Consider the following 22831-nt stretch of genomic DNA (forward strand, 5'->3'; position numbering starts at 1 on the left):
CACTAGATGTGAAGTCTTTAGACATTATTTCAGACTTTTATTCTGAAAAATGAGTAAAAATGACAACATTTTCTGAGTGGTCGGTCGAATGAACCAGAGCTTTTTGCCCGCACGACCGGGAGCGCGCCCTCCGTTCTTTTTCCTTTGTATTGAATACGCTATTGTCCAGTTTAAATATTATCGATTTATAAAGACAATAGACAACCTGAGGATTAATAAAAAACATCGTTTGACATGTTTTGACGAACTTTACCGGTACTATTTGGATCTATTCGTCTGCCTGTTGTGACCGCCTTTGAGCCAGTGGATTACTGAACAAAACGCGCCAACAAAACAGAGGTTTTTTGTATATAAAGATGGACTTTATCGAACAAAACGAACATTTATTGTGTAACATGGAGTCTTGTGAGTGCAATCATATGAAGATCATCAAAGGTAAGTGATTAATTTTATCGCTATTTCTGACTTTCGTGACTAATCTACTTGGCTGGAAAATGTTTTTGTAAGCGGGGCGCTGTCCTCAGATAATTGCATGGTATGCTTTCGCCGTAAAGCCTTTTTGAAATCTGACACAGCGGCTGGATTAACAAGAAATCAATCTTTAAGCCGATGTATAACACTTGTATGTTTTATGAATGTTTATTATGATGTTTAATACTTCACCGCTACTTGTACCCCCGCACACTGACTCAGTACCGGTACCCCTGTATACAGCCTCATTATTGTTATTTTGTTACTTTTTAAAATTATTTTTTACTTTTGTTTATTTGGTGAATATTTTCTTAACTCATCATGAACTGCACTGTTGGTTAATGGCTTGTAAGTAAGCATTTCTAATTAAGGTCTCCACTGTATTCGTCGCATGTGACTGTAACGGCTGTTGCAAGGAGAGAACCAAGGTGCAGCGTGGTACGTGTTCATGATGGTATTTATTTTATCTGAACACTGAATCAAAAACAAAGTGGAACAAAACGCACAGCTCTGTCAGGTGAAAAACACAAGACGGAAAACAACTACCCACAAAAACCCTGTGGGAAAAGGCTACCTAAGTATGGCTGCCAATCAGAGACAACGATAGACAGCTGTCCCTGATTGAGAGCCATACCCGGCCAAAACAAAGAAATACGCAAAACATAGAAAACGGAACATAGAATGCCCACCCTAGTCACACCCTGGCCTAAACAAAATGGAGAACAAAAACCTCTCAATGGCCAGGGCGTGACAGTGACAAATAAAGTTTGATGTTTGGCTGCCGTTTGACAAATACAATAATCTTGCTCTTTTGTCCATAATAATCTCATCATGTTGGCTATACCCACACTATATCTGCGAGCTGTTGGTTTAGGCGCACATGCCAATACCAGAGTTGGCACATTCACTATATAACGCTACATTTGTTGTGACAAAACCGTCAGTAGAGTAGAAAATGCGATGGAAACCCATTTAACTTTTTTTTACCCGGTACATGGGAGTATAACTGCAAAAGTAATTTTTATGTGCGCTACGTCATCACACAGTCTTTTATCCACAAATAGTAAATTTGATGGAAACACATCTCTGGTGCATATTGTTTTTATGCAGACTTTAAAAAAATATTCTTATGAAAATCTTTTTCCAGTTCGATGGAAACCTAGCTTATGACTCTCAAAACCTTTCCCCTATTCACCACAATGTAATCCCACAGGAAATCCATTGAATTCTAATTCGACAGGCATCCAGACTATAGCAATGCAGGTGGTCAGTTAGTTTGCCATGGGGCAAATGCAGTGACGTTATAGATGGTGAGAAAAATACACTATTTTTAACCGTCAGCCTCACCGTTCCTCTCCATGTATTAGATAACATTTCATTTCAGCGTGTTTGCTGACTGAATCGCCCTCACCTCTCTCTCTCCCAGGCCTCTTTAAGCTCTTCATCCCACACACAGTCATATGTTCACACACAGAGACATCTATCCACTGAGACACACACACACTCACTCTCTAACACACACACTATGTGTTTACAAGTCAGTTTCCATATGCACTTTGGCCTCGACACTCCAAGTGAATCTTAACCACTCCTTCCTCTGGAGGAGTCTGGCTATTGTTTATATAATTGAAATGGTTATCACATTACAGCTAAAAGCCAACAGACTCATTTCCTTCAGAAAGAAAGAGAAATAGAGAAGTACCGAGAGGAAGAAAAATAGTGGGAGAAAATGGAAGAGATTCAGCAAGGATAGATAGAGAAATTGGAGGGTGAGAAGGTAAGTGACGAGTGAGAGAGTTTTCTGCTCCGTTTTGCACACACAGCAAGAATGCCTAAATCCTAAATTATTTTTTCACCCCATGGCTGGTTTTCCCATCCAATCCAAAGAAGTGCTGTGCTTTCAAATCCCCCCTCTTCTAGAGCTTTACCCCTTTACAAACTGTCTACTTGTCCTAAATATGAAGACAGCATTCCCTCACAATTCAACTTTCACGAGTCTTTCAGTCAGTCTGTCACCCTAGATACTCTGTGATCACAGCTCCCTGTAAGAAGAGCGCTGCAACCACTGGTAGTTTAACTGCAGCCAAAGGCCTCTTCAGTTGCTTTGACCTACCACTACCTGTAAAACTGGCATCTTGCTGCAATTCATTTTGGACATTCTTTTCTCATAAGGCCACTGTTGTCCATTCTCTTTTGAATGTGAACTTCATTGTATGTCAGTCTAATATGCTCCTGAGAAGGTTAAGAACATCTTGCTTGTATACCCGTAATTCATGTATTATTTAATAATTGAAAGCAAAAATGTAATACAAAATAGGGCATCATGTAACATTATGTCTACAGATTACATAAAAACATTGAGAAATGATTGTGGATTTAAAATCGTAGTCAATGATTTATTTCCATTGTAGTCTTGCTGTTTGGTAATACCACTGAGGACATCCGTAAGGGAAGCAGAAAAGGAGCTTAGCGGGTTTGCTTGTACCATAGTTATAGTCGACACCAGAGTAGCATGTGTTGCTGCTCTCACATACTGTACACAGTGCCCACACACTGAGCCGCATGGTCAAACCAAGCCTCTCCAACACATGCTGTCAGGTCTTAAAGTTCCAGAGAATAGGTGGGTTAGAAATGGAGAGGTCAACTGAGTTGGACGGGTGGTTACTGGTAAAGCTGGGTTTTTCATGCAGTACAATTCCTATGGAGTCACAACAGGTGTGGAATTGGGACTCTGTGTGTGTGTGTGTGCGGCTCAGAAGAATTATGGAGCTGGGGACTAAGAGAAGAGAAGAGGAGAGGAAGGGGGGTTATAAAGGGTCCCCTCTGACCCACCTGTAGCCTGTCAGCTGTTAGAAGTCTGTTAAAACGTCAGCTGTTTCTGAGGAGAAGTGTGTGTGTGTGTGTGTGTGTGTGTGTGTCGTGCTAGATGGGGGATAAGGAAGGGAGGTGTTTGTGTGGAGGCCTCTCCATCCCAGTGTGTACATCAAACGTCTCGTTGCCTGTGTGATTTGTTTGTGCACAACACAGCGCCTCATCTGCATTGTGTGCAATGACAGTTGGGACGTGTCTCGCCATGCCGAGCAGCTCATATACCCCCCAGTCTTATTTTCCCTTGGGGTCAGCTGCCTCCATCTTAAATACCGAAGTAGTCATCTAGCACAGCTCTTGTGGTCCATACCAGTCCATGGTGCTCTGAAGGACAGACTTCTGGACCCAATATGAAAAAGGTTTACACTGGTTTCCTCTTCTGTTAAATTCCTATTTTGAATCTTCTAGGACAATACTTTCCCTTTTGAATCTAATGGCTAGAAATATCCATTAGGGTTGGGCGGTATCCAAATTGTCATATCTTCATACTGTCCTTCTCTCACTGAGATTTATGGTATTACAGGCTTAGTACACAAGAGGGCACCAAAAAGCACATTGGGCGTCTATTCCCAGAATGCTAACAAGTAATGGCGAATTTCCATGAAGGCTGCTAGCTAAATTTGATAATGAGCGAAAAATGAAAATAAACGAATTGCAAAGACAAGCAAACTGGCTCATAAAGTTATACATATATATGTAGGAGCTACCACATGTTGTTTTTGGTGAGTTTGGGCATTTTACAAGTGAATGTGAACGAGAGACATTGTGCAAAATGAAAAAGTTTTGATGCATGCTTGTCTGAAGGAAGAACAGTACTGGCTCTCCAGCAGCATGTCTATACACTGTGTCTGTCTGGAGTTGCTAGGGCAAAGAAAATGAAGATGGCAGTGGCAGATGTACAAATACCTCATCCAAAGGGCTTTGACTTCTCGAACATGGCAGAAAGCTAACACAATATGATGCCCCGTCACCTTATTAATTCAGCCACTTACTTAGATAACAGGACCCTAAATTTTAACTTGCTAAAACATAATTATGCATTTTTCACGCAGGGAAAAAATATAAAACGCATAAATATTTTGCTGCGTTTTGTAAACGCTGATCTAAAATGTTTCTTATTGTAATTTATGTTCGGCATCAGACAAATTTTGTGCTTCAGTTCCATTTCTAAACTCGGATGACAATTCACGGACGGGCATTTTATCAGCAGACAGCACCCTGACTGATGTGTAGCTACTTTTCTCCATAATTTTCCCAGTGTAGCCAACCAATTTTTCTCTGGTAAAATGCAAGATTATCTTTAAGCAAAACATTAGGAAATGTAGCTGTCTACATTCTTTCTATGATAGGCCTAAACATTATAAATATTATGGCCATGCATTGTTTTGGGGGGAAAAAACGTGCTTTTTCATTGTAAGCTCATTTACTTGTGTGGCTGCCAGCCAAATAGCTTTGCACTTCTTTTGTCATCTTATGAAAATGATGCTATTTTCTGCTGAATGTGTTGCACTAATGTATTTAGTAAAAATGTGAAGTAAAAAAACACTGACTTTCAATATAAAATGCGACCCCTGTCAATGCACAGCTGGACTCACCTGCTCCCGCTTTCTCCCGTGCTATTTACAAACACACACATGACTGTCTCAACTGTTCTGGGGAACTTAAGGTAAGCTTCATAATATAAAATAAGGTGAAATGAAGAATGCAATCTGCTTTATCTCCTAACGCATTGCACAAGTTGACCGCAGGTATTTACAAAACAAAAATTGCTACAAATATTAAAATGTATTAAAACACTTAAAATAAATCATTTTTCAACGGTATTGAAAAACCACCTTGTGGCTATTTGCAAATACCCCGGTATAAGGTATACCGCCCAAGCTTAATACCCATCACCACAGATTAGAATGTGGACTCTGTATCCTTTCTTGTTTTCGTCACTTCTTTTTTTTTTATCCAGTGATCATGTATAATCTGAAGGCTGTAGTAGATTCATACAGATATTCAACATCAAGTATACTGAAATTGGATTTCAACATATGCTCAATTTAAGCCGATATCATGATTCTATTCTTACATTGATTCAATATTTGTCTTTACAAAATAATGAGACCACAGGCATTGGTTTTATTGAAATATCCTACTCTGTTCACAATCAAAACAACTTCTTGAGGACGCGGTTGATAAACCTTTGCGTATAAATGTTATGTCTCATTCTGTCTCAGCCTAGACTAAATGTCTGTCACCTCCCAGGTTGGTCATTCTGGTGTGTGGTAGTTTCCGAATGTCATGGCTGGCGACTGCCTCAGTGTGTGAAGGCAGGGGACCTTTGTGGTGGCAGCTGAGCGAGGCGTGGCTGAAGGGAACAGGTTGACATGTCTGTTAGGACTCGTCTCGCTGCTCTTGACCTCTACCCTATAGCTGTGACTGCTCCCAGGGCTGGGAGATACCAAATTTCCCCTGATTAGGAGAATGAGGCAAGGCTCTCAGGGAGGGACACTAACAGAAATCCATGTTGTTGTTGTTGGACAGTAGTCTTGTTCAGAGAATTTGGGTCAAGTCCTTTGGTTGTCTCTCCAAGCACTGTTGATATTCATGAATGAGATCATATTAGTTACTAAATGTTAATGATGTTGGAAGGCTGTTTAGGGTAAAGTGGGTCGGATGTGTTGGCGTCTTTCTTTTGAAAATCCATAAATATCTTGATGGCAGCTGTTGCCGCCTAGCACTGAAAATTGTTCTGAATGGTCAAACCTTGAAGGAATGTCTGTCAAGTCTCACCTCAGGTCAGAGTTTCAGGGTTTACTACTTTTACCCTGCAGATTATTCCCCTATAATAATGCATTAGAGTACATTGTTTTCACATGTTACTGAAAAGTTATTGTTGACACAATTGTAATATCAATTGTCACAAAATTAAAATGCTGTACTGCATTTTTTTTTTTTTTGTGCGGTCCCTGAGAAGGAAGCAGATTTGCATAATTAGGGTATTCATTGTCAAACACTTGAAAGCATATGATGTTTGTTCACAAATCTTTTAGTCACTTACAAAGAGAGTACCAAATGGAATTGTATTGAACAAAGCATCTGTGAATTTCCTGTTATACTGTTAGAGCAGAGAGTTCCTTCTAAAGACACACCTTTCATGGTTAATTTTCTATTCCTTTATTTTATTTTAAAAGTGTACTTTAAGTTAGTGTTGTCAAGATACCAGAATTTTGACTTTGATACCGATACCAGGTTTAGTATCACAATTCTCGATACCATCATGATACTAAATACCAAAACGGTACTATTGCAAAAACAATAATGCATATTAGCAAGTCACAGAATGGCACTTGATTCAGACAGATAAACTCAGCTACTGTTCTGTTCAATTGTTGGGCATCTTTTGAGTTCAGTATCATTATATTTGCAAATGTTTGTAAACATATTTTTTGCCATGTATTCATTAATTGAATCAATTATACAATGATACAATCAATTTGACTTTGTTTTTACCAATCTAACTACAAAACAACAGGGTAAATCAACATGTAGCATAGGTCTTCACTATACAGGTGAATGCATATTATTCAATACTGTGTGCATGCATTGAGTTATTGAGCTTGTTTTAGCTGATTTCATGGGGCTACAGACTTATTTTCTTGGCAACTGCTAGGAGAACATTACTTTATTGTACTGATCATCAATATTTGCATATGGGCTCTGCGATGCAGTGGTCTAAGGCACTGCATTGCATTGCTAGCTGTGCCACTAGAGAACCTGGTTCGAGTTCAGGCTCTGCCGCAGACGGCCTCATCCGGGTTAGGGGAGGATTTGGGTTTCATCATCCAGGTTAGGGGAGGGTTTAGCCGGCAGGGATGTTCCTGTCCCATCGTGCACTAGCGACTCCTGTGGTGGTCCAGGCACAATGCACGCTGACACGGTCACCAGGTGTATGGTGTTTCCTCCAACACATTAATTGGTAGTTACAGTCCTGTCCTGTCGCTGCAACTCCGGTACAGACGAGAGAGAGAGAGGCGACGGTCGAGAGCCATGCGTCCTCCAAAACACAACCCAGCCAAGCCGCACTGCTTCTTGACACAAAGCCTAATTAGTATACCACGAAAAAGGGGTGAAAAAAACAAACATTTGCATAGAAGCAATCTAACCTTTTATAAATGTGTGCGCTGCCTCTTTAAGAAATGTAATGAGGTCATTTTCTGAGGCAGAATGTGGCTGTGGAATCTGACTTTCTAGCTATGGAGTCTAGTGTAAACCAGACGGGAGGCAAGGGAGACGAAGAAGTGAATGAGTTTCTGGTGGCGAGGTAGACGAAGTGAATTAATAAAGTTTTTTTTTGGTGACAATCAGCTTTGAAATCAGCATATTTTGCATTATGGTTATCACAAATTACTAGGGTACTGAATTCAGCTGTAGCCTAAGCTAGCAAGGAAAGTTAACCTACAATTTAAAGCTGGATTCTACCGGTGTCTTCTTGCATTGTAAAAGTATTCTAGCCTGTATGGACATTGTTTTGTGAACAGTAATGAACAGTTTCAACATTTCTACATGCTGTGTTGCATTTTTCATGTGTGTTAACTTCTGTGCAGCATGAGTGGGGAGCTAATGCAGCCCAGACAGCTCTAGCAATGAATGAGTAAGTGGAGCAGGTGCTTTACTCTGCGTGCTCTAAAGCCATAGCGCAAAGAGCAAAGAACCTGCTTTATTAAAGGGGCTGCGCTCAGTGCGCTGATAGACAGACTTGATCCTTTCAATCATCGTTCAGGTAGACCCTGAACGAAGTGAATCTGGACTCCTAAGGTAAGCAGCACAGAGAGGTGGAAGAGCTCTATGGATGTTTATTTGCATGTCCTTTTCTAAAACAAAATGTCCCTTCCAGTATCGTTGGGTATCGCAAGGGACCGTACGATACGATATTATCACGATACTTAGGTTCCGATACAATATGTATTTTGATTCTCACAATTCTTTATGTATTGCTATTTGATTCTGTGACTTTATTGAGATTCGATGTTCCAAACATATTGCTCACCAGATGACTTCGACCTAGGGACAAGAGAGAGTTTTGGAAAAAGGAAAAATACTGGAGTTTTGTTGCAGGTACAGCCAACTAGCGCAAAAATAATATTGCAATATTGTCAAAACAATACAATATGTCGCCAAAAATAATATCACGATATGTAACTCTATTTTTCCCCCATCACTATCTTCGAGCATAATAATTAAATGATACATTTGGTATGTGACTTTATTCAGGGAAAAAATAAATGCCTTCGTTCTTTAATTCTCTCCATACTCTCCATACTGCAGCGTTACCACCATCACTCTCCCTTCTTGATGCCCATACTCCACCACCACACGTGGGCCAGCAGCACCACATAGTCCTGGGCAGCGTTCACATTAGTCACCGGAAGAGAGGAGGCAGTCACATGGATCCCCTTATTAGGCTTTGGGCCAACACAATGTGTTCAACATGGAGAGCCCCAGTCTGCCTTGCTAGCACATAGATGATAAGAGGAGAGGAAGGGAAAAACCTGGAGAGGGGCAGCGAGATAAGGCCATTACCAATCACTGGTGTTTGTTGTGGAAGTAATTGTGTCCTCAAAGTGTCTTGTTGTGTTTAGGGCTGTTGTGCATTTTTCCCATCTATGTTCACATTTCCTCTCTGATACTCAAAGGGAGCCATTTCTTTTCCCTCCCTCAGATGTATCCATATGAGTTATTGCTTCAAGATGAGATTGCTCCTCGGAATTTCAACCCTTTGTTAACCAGTTGGGTTCTGGACATAGACGTGCCTTTACCAATAAAGATATTTGCTGTATTTTCTGGAAACTCAATGACACAACTGTTCAACAGACTCCTGGCCTCCCATTTCCCACACCCTCTCGAACCCCTCAGAGATTTGAAGGTCATGATAGGGCACAGCCTGAGATTTACTCCTTGGGAAGCGGAGTCATTCTTGAAAACAGACACAAATGACAACTTGTACATATAGGCATTACTTCTCAACTCTCATGTGTAGATTTCTCCAGTTTTCCAGCTTTTAATTGGGCTTGATTGTGAGAATATAGCTAATCAAGTCAGAGCCAGTTGTACCCTTGAAAGTTTTGCCTTCTTGCATGACACAATAGCAATTTTAGAGGCAAAATATGTGACTACACGCAACATGTGTAAAAGAAACGATAGGTCAAAAGACCATTTCAGAACATCTACAGATTTGGGGCTGCATAGATAAGCACTAGTCCGGTGTGCCCAACCTTTCAACAGCTGAGCATGTGTGAGGAGATGGTAGGGGGAGAGGGGCTGTTGGAACAAAAGGTATGTAGGGGCAGCTGCCACTGCACTTACAGCAGCTTGTGAATCTGAAGGGAGAATGTACACACACGTGTACAGGCCAGGGAATAGAGGGGCGGTATAGAGGATCTGATAAACTACACAGCCTGACTGCATATTAGGGCAAAGGGTGACCTGGGAAGAGTATGATAAGGGGTTGACCGGGGGGGACGAGGGGGGGGTTGACCAGGGGATGGAGGTGGGTTGACCAGGGGATGGAAGGGGAGTTGGTTGTCCAGAGGGAAAGCGAGCCTGGGGAGTGGGTCTCCAGTGTGAGGGGCTCTGCTGCAGTTGTCATTTCTACCAGTTGTGTGCAGGATGGACACACCACACTTTGTTTGGACCCCTGTCACTGGGAATATCCCTGAACTTTGACTTAGAATGCTCTGGGTGCCACTGTAACTGAGAGTATTTTGGATTCAATTCAGAGTGCTTGCTGGTGCTTTCTGCTTTTTAAAGAGTCGTTTTATTCTGTTTTTTGACTGCGGCCCACTGATCAGCCAAGGGTAAGGGCAACCAATACTGGCATTGCATTTTCATATAAGATTTGTTACTTCCTTACAACGTGACTTGTGCATTAACTCAAATGTTGCTCCAGCTAAATGCCTAATGAATTTTAACAGAAAAATGTCCCTCCTGAGCATAGTCTGAGGCCGCTCTAGCTTAAGTTCAAATGAAAAAAAGTTGTCTTGGTGGAATAATATTACTGTAAGACTGTGCTTTCAGCATATTCTTTCACAGAACAGCCACATGTTCAGGGTAGTTACTGTGTTTTTATGTTTTGCTTTTGTGGTTTAGTAATCAGTATAGGAAGCTAGTGATGGCAGATGTCAAAGACTGTGAGGTGACTTACTGTGTGGCTTGTGCTTCACTGTCAGTTTCACTAACAGTTTCCACACTGGTGGTTTGGTAAAGCCAACTTTGTGAGTTCCCCACTTCTTCTACAGCAGCTCATGTAGCTCAGTAGGCCTAAGTGACATATGGTTTATTTGATAGATTTTTGGTAGCCAGTTTTCATCCAAGTGCCATCTACATACAGTAATAGCCTAAGGGTATGCTTTTTCACTTTGAGAGATTTTAAATGTTAGCATTGTGCTAATATGCTATTAAATATGGCCTTACATTATTGTTTATTTTTGTCTGTTCTTTCGTGACTCGCATAACTGTGAGACGAATAACTCTTTCAAGCTACTGATCTGTGAAGTATGGTTAGTTAACTCCAATTTTCAACATTTCCATTGCAATTTGCTGCTCACTGCAAGGCTGTGTTTTCAGTAGGCGTTTGAGACACTAACTGAGAAGGAGTTTAGTTTTTCAAGACATGTCAATTCTACTTCCTTTAATTATATTCATGTAGCACGCTTAAAGTCACTGATCATATACTTTTGAGCAAAAGGCCTTGCTAATGATCATACAGCCTCAATAAATGCTCCTACAAAGAATAACAGCATGATGAGAAATCTTGTGAGAGTCACTGCAGGTGCATAGAAGATGTGCAGGATACAATGGAAGTAGGTTGAACTCTTCAAATGAGGTTAGTGAAAGAACCTTGGTTGTCTAACCAAAAATGTACAATTATTACACGCTTGGCAAACGCATTGCAAGCTCCTTCTATACTTAGAGTTGTGCAAAACACGGGTAATCTCCTGAAAACAACATCACAAGGTTTGGTGCGCCGTTGAGTATTTTCAGACTCATTATCTTGTTTATGTCATAGAAACATGGTACGGTTTTATGTACATTAGCTTTAATTCACTAATGACTGTAGTCTTAAAAATAAACAAATGTGATATTATATAATGATCTTGTCTGGCTAGCTCTTTTGTGAGGCCTCATTGACAGAACATGTTCGACTGGTGACAACCAACGTTTGCACACACAGACCTGTGCACACACACCCTCTCCCCTAATGTCACATTGATGTCATCAGTGTTTTGTCTAGAGGGTGTTTTTCTCTCAGACCTTCAGCACTGGTTGGCCCTCATCTGATGCGAGGTGAAAAAAGGGATGTTTGGGGGAGGGGCATCCATTAGGTTTCTCCAACCGAAAGGCTGAAAATAAAGAGAAAGAGGATGGGTTGAGTGTTCCCATTAGACATATTGGGGGAAGAACCTGTGGAAAGCAGCAAGGGATACTTTAACCTAGGCACCTATTATTATTTTGTTTTGGCATGGCCCCACGAGCGTTCCAGGTGAATGGGAGCAGTTGCCAACTCCCAGGGCTGGGTGAGTGGGTGTGGTCCTGTTTGTCTGTGATGTCACCTGACAGGTCAAACCACATCGCCACAGGAATGGCGTGACGGAGACGAGCCTCTGTCAACAACAAACCTGACTACACCAGTCTTGTGGCCCTCTTTGTGCATATGAATGTGTGTGTTTGTGCACAGTTAAGTGAGAGTGCCTTCTGCGACAGACTTGTGTTTGTGATTCGTTGTGCACTACCGGTCAAAAGTTTTAGAACACCTACTCATTCAAGGGTTTTTCTTTATTTTTACTATTTTATACATTGTGGAATAATAGTGAAGACATCAAAACTATGAAATAACGCATATGGAATCATGTAGTAACCAAAAAAGTGTTAAAGAAATCAAAATATATTTGAGATTCTTCAAATAGCCACCTTTTGACTTGATAACAGCTTTGCACACTCTTGGCATTCTCTCAAATCAAATTTTATTGGTCACATACACATGGTTAGCAGATGTTAATGCGAGTGTAACGAAATGCTTTTGCTTCTAAACTCAGCAAAAAAAGAAACGTCCTGCCCATAGGTGACGTTGTTGCCGGTGACGTCAGGTGAGGACCTGCCTTACAACAGGCCTACAAGCCTTCAATCCAGCCTCTCAGTCTATTGTGGACAGTCTGAGCACTGATGGAGGGATTGTGCATTCCTGGTGTAACTCGGGCAGTTGTTGTTGCCATCCTGTATCTGTCCCGCAGGTGTGATGTTCAGATGTATCGATCCTGTGCAGGTGTTGTTACACTGCGAGGACGATCAGCTGTCCGTCCTGTCTCCCTGTAGCGCTGTCTTAGGCGTCTTACAGTACGGACATTGCAATTTATTGCCCTGGCCACATCTGCAGTCCTCATGCCTCCTTGCAGCATGCCTAAGGCATGTTCACGCAGATGAGCAGGGAATCTGGGCATCTTTCTTTTGATGTTTTTCAGAGTCAGCAGAAAGGCCTCTTTTTTAGTGTCTCAAGTTTTCATAACTGTGACCTTAATTGCCTACCGTCTGTAAGCTGTTAGTGTCTTAACGACCGTTCCACAGGTGTATGTTCATTAATTGTTTATGGTTCATTGAACAAGCATGGGAAACAGTGTTTAAACCCTTTACAATGAAGATCTGTGAAGTTATTTGGATTTTTACGAATTATCTTTGAAGGACGGTCCTGAAAAAGGGACGTTTCTTTTTTTGCTGAGTTTAGTTCCGACAGTGCAGTAATATTTAACAAGTAATCTAACAATTCCCAAACAACTACCTAATATACACAAATCTAAAGGGGTGAATGAGCATATGTACATATAAGTATATGGATGAGCGATGGCCCGAGCGGCATAGGCAAGGTGCAATAGATGGTATAAAATACACTATATACATGTAATATGAGTAGACAGCAGCCTCTCTGAGTTAGTGATTGCTGTTAAGCAGTCTGATGGCCTTGAGATTGAAAAACAGCTTCTATGTCTCAGTCCCAGCTTTGATGCACCTGTACTGACCTCGCCTTCTGGATGATAGCAGTGTGAACAAGCAGTGGCTTGGGTGGTTGTTGTCCTTGATGATCTTTTTGGCCTTCCTGTGACATCGGGTGCTTTAGGTGTTATGGAGGGCAGGTATATTGCCCCCGGTGATGCGTTGTGCAGACCGCACCACCCTCTGGAGAGCCTTGTGGTTGAGGGCGGTGCAGTTGACAACAAAAGGCTCTGATACAGCCCGACAGGATGCTCTCGATTGTGCGTCTGTAAAAGTTTGTCAGGGTTTTGGGTGACAAGCCAAATTTCTTCAGCCTTCTGAGGTTGAAGAGGCGCTGTTGCACCTTCTTCACCACACTCTGTGTGTGTGGACCATTTCAGTTTGTGATGTGTACGCCCAGGAACTTAAAACTTTCCACCGTCTCCGCTGCTGTCCCGTCGATGTGGATAGGGGGGTGCTCACTCTGCTGTTTCCTGAAGTCCACGATCATCTCCTTTGTTTTGTTGTTAAATGAGAGGTTGTTTTCCTGACACCACACTCTGAGTGCCCTCACCTCAGCCAGCTTCATGAGGTAGTCACATGGAATGCATTTCAATTAACAGGTGTGCCTTCTTAAAAATTAATTTGTGGAATTTATTTCCTTCTTAATGCGTTTGAGCCAATCAGTTGTTGTGACAAGGTAGGGGTGGTATACAGAAGATAGTCATATTTGGTAAAAGACCAAGTCCATATTATGGCAAGAACAGCTCAAATAAGCAAAGAAAAACAACAGTCCATCAATACTTTAAGACATAAAGGTCAGTCAATGCGGAACATTTCAAGAACTTTTAACGTTTCTTCAAGTGCAGTCGCAAAAACCATCAAGTGCTATGATGAAACTGGCTCTCATGAAGACCGCCACAGGAAAAGAAGACCCAGAGTTACCTCTGCTGCAGAGGATAAGTTCATTAGTTACCAGCCTAAGAAATTGCAGCCCAAATAAATGCTTCACAGAGTTCAACAGACACATCTCAACATCAACTGTTCAGGGGAGACTGTGTAAATCAGGCCTTCATGGTCGAATTGCTGCAAATAAACCACTACTAAAGGACACCAATAAGAAGGGACTTGCTTGGGCCAAGAAATACGAGCAATGGTAATTTAGACCGGTGGAAAATTGTCTTTTGGTCTGGAGTCCAAATTCAAGATTTTTGTTTCCAACCGCTGTGTCTTTGTGAGACGCAGTTTAGGTGAACGGAGGATCTCCGCATGTGTATTTTCCACCGTAAAGCATGGAGGAGGAGGTGTTATGATGTGGGGGTGCTTTTCTGGTGACATTGCCTGATTTATTTAGAATTCAAGGCACACTTAACCAGCATGGCTACCACATCATTCTGAAGTGATACGCCATCTCATCTGGTTTGGGCTTAGTGGGACTATCATTTGCTTTTCAACAGGACAATGATCCAACACACCTCCAGGCTGTGTAAGGGCTATTTGACCAAGAAGGAGAGTGATGGAGTGCTGCATCAGATGACCCGGCCTCCACAAGATGGTTTGGGATGAGTTGGACCGCAGAGTGAAGGAAAAGCACCCAACAAGTGCTCAGAATATGTGGGAACTACTTTAACCTCTTACATCTAGATGTTCCGCTAGCGGAACACCTGCTCCAATATCCAATGATGGGCGTGGCGCGAAATACGAATTCCTCTAAAATCCGAAAACTTCCATTTTTCAAACATATGACTATTTTACAGCATTTTAAAGACGACTCTCGTTAATCTAACCACACTGTCCGATTTCAAAAAGGCTTTACAGCGAAAGCAAAACATTAGATTATGTCAGCAGAGTACCCAGCCAGAAATAATCAGACACCCATTTTTCAAGCTAGCATATAATGTCACATAGGAAGTGTCACGTAACAGCAGAGATCCTTTGTAATGGATAGAGATGACAAAGAAGGGCAAGAAATGGTCAGACAGGGTACTTCCTGTACAGAATCTTCTCACGTTTTGGCCTGCCAAATGAGTTCTGTTATACTCACAGACACCATTCAAACAGTTTTAGAAACTTTGGAGTGTTTTCTATCCAAAGCTAATAATTATATGCATATTCTAGTTTCTGGGCAGGACTAATAATCAGATTAAATCGGGTACGTTTTTTATCCAGCCGTGAAAATACTGCCCCCTAGCCATAGGAGGTTAAAGACTGTTGGAAAAGAATTCCAGGTGAAGCTGGTTGAGAGAATACCAAGAGTGTGTCAAAGGGTGACTGACTGCTTTGAAGAATCAAAAATATATTTTGATTTGTTTAACACTTTTTTTGGTTATTACATTATTCCATATGTGTTATTTCATAGTTTTGATGTCTTCACTATTATTCTACAATGTAGAAAATAGTACAAATATATAAAAACCCTGGAATGAGTATGTGTTTGAAAACTTTTGACCGGCAGTGTATGTGTAGTGACGGTAGTTCCGTGGCAGTTGGGTGCTTTGAGGTTGTCTTTGTGTGTGTGTGTGTGTGTGTGTGTGTGTTGTTGGGGTAGACTGCAGTATTGACAAGACTGGCAGCGGGGGCGTGATTCACGAGCCGAGTAGCGCAGATCTATTTACCGCCCATCCCAAACCTGTCCAACCTCCTCCAATTTCCCAACCCTTTCTAGAAGTGCTGCTCTTGCACTGCAGCTACCCCCTCACCAAAAACCCACCCTACGATTGGTGAAGAGGAGGAGGGGGGTGGGATCATATTCCCCTGCCAGTGTTGGCAGCATGCACACAGGCACAAGCCCAGTCACAAGCCAAACAGCAAACCCAGGTCCAGCCCCCATCCTTCCTTCCTCTCCTCAAAAGAATCCAAGCCCACCACCATACATTTCTCCACCATATCACTCACACAGATTCACCTTCACACTGAATACTTCGGTTAATAAGGCACAATGCACACCCGTCTAACCAAACAAGCGGTCAGTCAACAGGCAGAGTGGAGCGGGCCAGCCGAGCGGAATGGCTGTGCTGGAACATGAGGCAACAGGCTGTAAATATCCCACAGCTGGTGCTGGGACTACAGCCCAAGGTTGGGGTGAAAGCACAGAGTCCCACTGGGCAGGATGAGAGAGAGATCAGTAGCTAGTTACTGCCTGTGTTTGCAGATACGTCTTCCCCAATGAAAGGCTAACTAATCAGACTCCTGCCCCTCTGTTCAGGTGGCTTCCATGCCTCAGGTGTGGATTGCAATGATTATACGCAATACCGTGGTGGCACTCTGGTTTGATTGAATTAAATTCGATTCTGAGTAGCAATTTCATTTGTATGGAGCAGCCAGACTGTCAGCGTTCATACAGGGAGAAGGGATTTTACCTTTACCCTAGCTAGGGTGACCATGGTGATACTGAATATAAGTATTGATTTGCCTGGACCACAAACTGAGAGAGAGATCTGTCTTGTTGATAGCCTCCCCAGAGCCCGTAGTCCCATGCAACCAGAGAGGGGAGATTCTGGCTGCTCCCAATGAAACCTGAGTCCTCAGCAGAGCTGTAGGTGACTCCCCTGATATTGGTGATGTCTGCCAACAAGGCAGCGTAAGCATATACACAGCGAAGCTTGTAACTGCTCTCAAAAAGATGTGGATACATAAAACAAAACCATGAATTAGCTGCCAATGAGAGGTAATTTAATTGTAAATGTTAGTTTTCTCCTGATTTTGGTGTAAGTAACAGTTTCCTAACTATGGTATAGCTGTGTTTGTTATGAGCAGACTGTTGTCAGTCCTGGTAGGCTCTGTTGCTGAGTGGGAAAGGTGATGGATTTCTCAGCAGTGCTCTGGCCTGACTCCAGCAGCCTCCACCTCTGACTGTTGTCTCTGCACCCCAGGGTGCTCTGATCCAACTTACAAAGGGGTGTGTGCGTGCGTGCGTGCGTGCGTGCGTACGTACGTACGTACGTACGTACGTACGTACATACATACATACATATACACAATTGACAGCTTGACACGTATAGCCGACTACACAGACAGGCTGACACACAGTCATACATACGCGTATATACAGTATGCATTGACAGAAGGACATACACAAAACCTCTCCAACACAAATCTCTCTGCACATGTGCTCTGCTGCTGTGGCATGCAATTGTCGTTTGTGCTATATGTTATGACTCAGTTGTGACCCCTGTGCCTCTGCACTGTAGGCTATGACAAATGATGCAGGATGGATAAGGTGGTGGCAACTCTATGCGACACTGTGGCTCCTACTGTGTTGCACCACCTTGTAGCCAATGACTCTGCTCCCTCATAGGCTGAATAGGAGGTGGTCCTCTGAAATGGTTGAAAGAACAGCAACAGATGTTCTGAATTTACACATAAATGATGCACCATTCTTTTATGGATTATTCTGTCGTGAGTGCCTTACGGTTCTGACCTTACATGCAAAGATCAAATATCTTCCCCATGTAGTGTAGCTGTTGATGGTATACCGCACACTAAAATATATTCAACAATACAGATACAAATTGCATATATTTTAGGGGTTTCCTCAGGGCTCAATGCAAGGACCACTGCAGAATTGCTTTTATCAGTGTTAATCTGTTCCTTGTCTAAAGTGTCTCACACTCCCTAGTTCAGTCAGTCAGTAGACACTCACCAGGCCCTCTGCCTTCAATGTGAGAGGAGAGATTCTACCTGACATCAGACATGGGAGGCTGACTCCCGCAGCATGAAGGGTAAAAGGTCGAGGTTTGAACACCCGGGCAGATAAAGCAGCCTTTTCATGTGTGACCGGCCCGCAGCCCAAAACAAATCCCACTGACCGCTGCCTTTGGACTGTAGACCAATGTTCCTATGGCAGGAGTAGTGCTCTGCTCACTCACTAGTCCTCTACTATTTGAGTGTATAACATAAAACTCAAAAGTGTTTTCTGTTTTAGTTTGAGTATTTTCAGTATAAACCTGTTACTTCTACAGTCTTTGGCAAATATAACAACCCCCTCCAGAGTTTCTCTTTGCTAGTATATAATGGGCATTTACATCTAAAAGGACCCATGAGCACACACATGTGGAGTTCATAGGAGCATGTCAAATTGGGTGTCAAATGAAATGTTTTACAAATGAAGGCATATATACATTTTGCAACCATTTTCCATCCAAAAAATGTGGAATAAGGAAAGGCTTTCATTTCTGGTCAAACATATGGAAAAAAGGGTCTTGGACAACATTGACCAGAAAAATTATTGAAAGGTATTAGATTTACATCAAAACACAATAATGTTGAAGTAAAGACCCCTGCCAACTAATATCAACACTTCAGAAAGTCTTCACACCCATTAACTTTTTACACATTTGTTACGGCCTGAATTTTAAATTTATTAAATGTAGATTGTGTGTCACTGGCCAACACACAATACCCCATAATGGCAAAGTGGAATTATGTCTTTAGAAATGTTTAATCCCTTTGTTATGGCACGCCTAAATCAATTCAGAAGTAAAGATTAGCTTAAGTTGCATGGACTCACTTTGTGCAATAATAGTGTTTTAAGATTATTAAAAATAATGTTTTTTAGCCATGATTACCCCACACATACCCCGCACATACTGTAAGGTCCCTCAGTCGAGCAGTGAATTTCAGACACAGATTCAACCACAAAGACCAGGGAGGTTTTCCAATGCCCCGTAAAGAAGGGCACCTATTGGTAGATGGAAAAAAGTAAAGCCGACCATTGAATATCCCTTTGAGCATGGCGAAGTTATTAATTACACTTTGGATAGTGTATCAATACACCCAATCACTACAAAGATACAGGCGTCCTTCCTAACTCGGTTGCCGGAGAGGAAGGAAACCACTCAGGGATTTCACCATGAGGCAAATGGGGACTTTAAAACAGTTCGTTTTAATGGTTGTGGTAGGAGAAAACTGAGGATGGATCAACAACGTTGTAGTTACTCCGCAATACTAACCTAAATTACAGAGTGAAAAGAAGGAAGACAGTGCCATATTGCAAAGAAATGAACTTTATGTCCTGCATACAAAGTGTTATGTTTGTGGCAAATCCAACACAAAAATCACTGAGTACCACTCTTCATACTTTCAAGCATAGTGGTGGCTGCATCATTTTATGGGTATACTTGTCATTGGCAAGGCTAAGGAGTTTTTTATGATAAAAATAAACATATAGATCTAAGCACAAACAAAATCCTAGAGGAAAACCTGCTTCAGTCTTATGGCTTGAGGGTAGAAGCGGTTAAGGAGCCTTTTGGTCCTAGACTTGGCGCTCCGGTATGGCTTATCGTGCAGTAGCAGAGAGAACAGTCTATGACTTGGGTGACTGGAGTCTTTGACAATTTCTTTGGGCCTTCCTCTGACACCTCCTATTATATAGGTCCTGGATGTCAGGAAGCTTGGCCCCAGTGATGTACTGGGCCATACGTAATACCCTCTAGCGCCTTAAGGTAAGATGCCAAGCAGTTGCCATACCAGGCGGTGATGCAACCGGTCAGGGTGCTCTCGACGGTGCAGCTGTAGAACCTTTTGATGATCTGGGGACCAATGCCAAATCTTCTCAGTCTCCTAAAGGGGAAAAGGTGTTGTCGTGCCCTCTTCACATCTGTCTTGGTGTGTTTGGACTATAATAGTTTGTTGGTGATGTGGACAACAAGGAACTTGAAACATCTCGACCCGCTCCACTTCAGCCCTGTCGATGTGAATGGGGGCCTGTAGTCCTGTAGTCCACGATCAGCTCCTTTGTTTTGCTCACATTGAGGGAGCGGTTGTTGTCCTGGCACCACACTGCCAGGTCTCTGACCTCCTCCCTATAGGCCGTCTCATTGTTGTCGGTGATCAGGTCTACCACCGTAAGCAAACTTAATGATGGTGTTGGGGTTGTGCTTGGCCACACAGTCGTGGGTGAACAGGGAGTAAAGGAGGGGACTAAGCACACACCCCTGAGTGGCCCCAGTGTTGAGGATGAGATGCGTTGTTGCCAGATGCGTTGTTGCCTACCCTTACCAGCTGGGGGTGACCGTCATGAAGTCCAGGATCCAGTTGCAGAGTGAGGTGTTTAGTCCCAGGGTCCTTAGCTTAGTGGGCACTATGGTGTTAAACGCTGAGCTGTAGTCAATGAACTCACATAGGTGTTCCTTTTGTCCAGATGGGAAAGGGCAGTGTGGCGTGCGATTGAGATTGCGTCATCTGTGGATCTGTTGGGGCGGTATGCAAAATGGAGTTTGTCTGGGGTTTCCGGCATGATGGTGTTGATGTGAGCCATGACCAGCCTTTCAAAGAACTTCATGGCTACCGACGTGAGTGCAACAGGGCGGAAATCTTTTAGGCAGGTTACCTTCGCTTTCTTAGGCAGGTTACCTTCGCTTTCATCCCAAAAACTTTTTATGCGATGTGTCTGACACAACAGATCAGAACGTTTAGCTTAAAATGTTGATAAACTATTAGGCTATTTCTTCACATTATAAGCGCAGCAATGCGCACATGGTAGTAGGCTATAAGCGCATATGTTCCATTAGCGGAAAGCACCATTATCAAACATGATTGCAAATGCAATTATGCATGTAATGCTTTTATTATAAAGGTGAGTTTTATGGTGAAAATGATCTTCCCCACATTTGAAACTCACGTGCTGCTTATGTATGCCAGTTAGGCTCTACACCCCTTGTGATTCAAACCTTTATTAAAACGTATAGGTCCATGTGCTAGGCTACATGAGGTGTGCGACTATGATTTCGAAAATGGCGCAAAAAAAAGCTATTGTTTGTTATGCTCGGCATCATTCACAAGTGTTAATATATAATTCACAAGTGATAGGCTAATATTGTCACCCATCAGACTATTCTTGATTTAATCTTGTCTTTACATATACTAAATAATATATGTGTGAAATTTGTTTTGATTTAGAATGGACTATTATCATGCACCTGTATCGAACCGGGGGCAGTGGGAAAAATGATATCTATGCACTTAAATAGCGAATGGAGGGCGCTTTTCTCCGTGGTTTATTTTCATGCCAGCCAGGTAGGCTATAATCCTGTTGTAAATATAAGCAATGTGCTTAATATTAAGAAAGTTGAGAAATAAGTATAGTAAACCTAGCCTATAGAAAGCTGATCCTCCTCTTTTTTAGTAGAGGCCATCATTGATGACAGTGTGATTAGAGGGACAATAGAGTGCTGAGTACCAGGCAGTTAGCAAGTTTGGTAGGCTACTAATGACCATTAGCACAATCAGAGCTTGGAGAAGCCTAATTACCGTGACTAAACGGTCACGTGGAATTTGACTGCCTTCATGACTCGTGACCACCGGTGTGGCGGTAACACGGTTACCGCAACAGCCCTACTTGTGCCTTGAAATTCCGTTACCAAAAACCCTCATATCTTGAAGATCTTATTTATCTCCCTCATGAGGAGGGAGGATAATGAAAGTTCACAAAAGTAACAAGTAAAGGAAGACCAACCAAATAGTTGTAGTGTTTTTACTAATATCAAGTTTGTTAATTAATTATTAAGTGATTGAAACTCGTAATTCTGTTACCAAATCATTAATCGAATTACTGAAAAATCTGTAAGGGAATTGCTGCAATTGAATTGCCGACAATGGGAAATCATAGTAGTCACAAACCACAGTTGGGTCACCTGCTACTGTCCTCCCTTCCACTGGTATACTGTTATGTTCAGCTCATAACTTCTTTTTCTCTTTCTGTCATCTGGTGGTCAAAGCAACGCTGTAAAAACAGTCTCGATAACCTCTACCTCCTCACTCTCCCTCTCTCTCAATTCAATTCAATTTCAATTTAAGGGGCTTTATTGGCATGGGAAACATATGTTTACATTGCCAAAGCAAGTGAAATAAACAATAAAATATTAACAGTAAACATTACACTCACAAAAGTTCCAAAAGAATAAAGGCATTTCAAATATCATATTATGTCTATATACAGTGTTGTAATGATGTACAAAAGGGAAAATAAATAAACATAGGTTGTATTTACAATGGTGTTTGTTTTTCACTGGTTTCCCTTTTCATGTGGCAACAAGTCACAAATCTTGCTACTGTGATTGCACACTCTGGTATTTCACTTAATAGATATGGGAGTTTATCAAAATTGTGTGTTTTCAGATTCTTTGTGGGTCTGTGTAATCTAAGGGAAATATGTGTCTCTAATATGGTCATACATTTGGCAGGAGGTTAGGAAGTGCAGCTCAGTTTCCACCTAATTTTGTGGGCAGTGTGCACATAGCCCGTCTTCTCTTGAGAGCCAGGTCTGCCTTCAGCGGCCTTTCTCAATAGCAAGGCTATGCTCACTGAGTCTGTACATAGTCAAAGATTCCCTTAATTTTGTGTCAGTCACTGTGGTCAGGTATTCTGTCACTGTGTACTCTCTGTTTAGGGCCAAATAGCATTCTAGTTTGCTCAGTTTTTTTGTTAATTCTTATCCAATGTGTCAAGTAATTATCTTTTTGTTTTCTTATGATTTGGTTGG

At 42.0% G+C, this 22831-nt stretch overlaps 1 protein-coding gene across 10 annotated transcripts in view; it reads left to right on the forward strand.

The window, feature by feature from the left end:
* Window positions 1-22831, forward strand: part of LOC115176807 (myocyte enhancer factor 2d) — a 79363-nt gene that overhangs the window by 11718 nt on the left and 44814 nt on the right. Inside the window, exon 1 of one of the 10 annotated variants that reach the window (XM_029737118.1) lies at window positions 9935-10184. The exons of the other annotated variants lie outside the window; for them this stretch is intronic. The gene's annotated coding sequence lies outside the window, so the exon portion shown is untranslated. Of the gene's footprint in view, window positions 1-9934; window positions 10185-22831 lie in introns of those variants that run through there. 10 annotated transcript variants of the gene reach the window in all.

This window comes from Salmo trutta, chromosome 37 (assembly GCF_901001165.1).
Source record: "Salmo trutta chromosome 37, fSalTru1.1, whole genome shotgun sequence".
Classification (NCBI taxonomy): Eukaryota; Metazoa; Chordata; class Actinopteri; order Salmoniformes; family Salmonidae; genus Salmo; species Salmo trutta.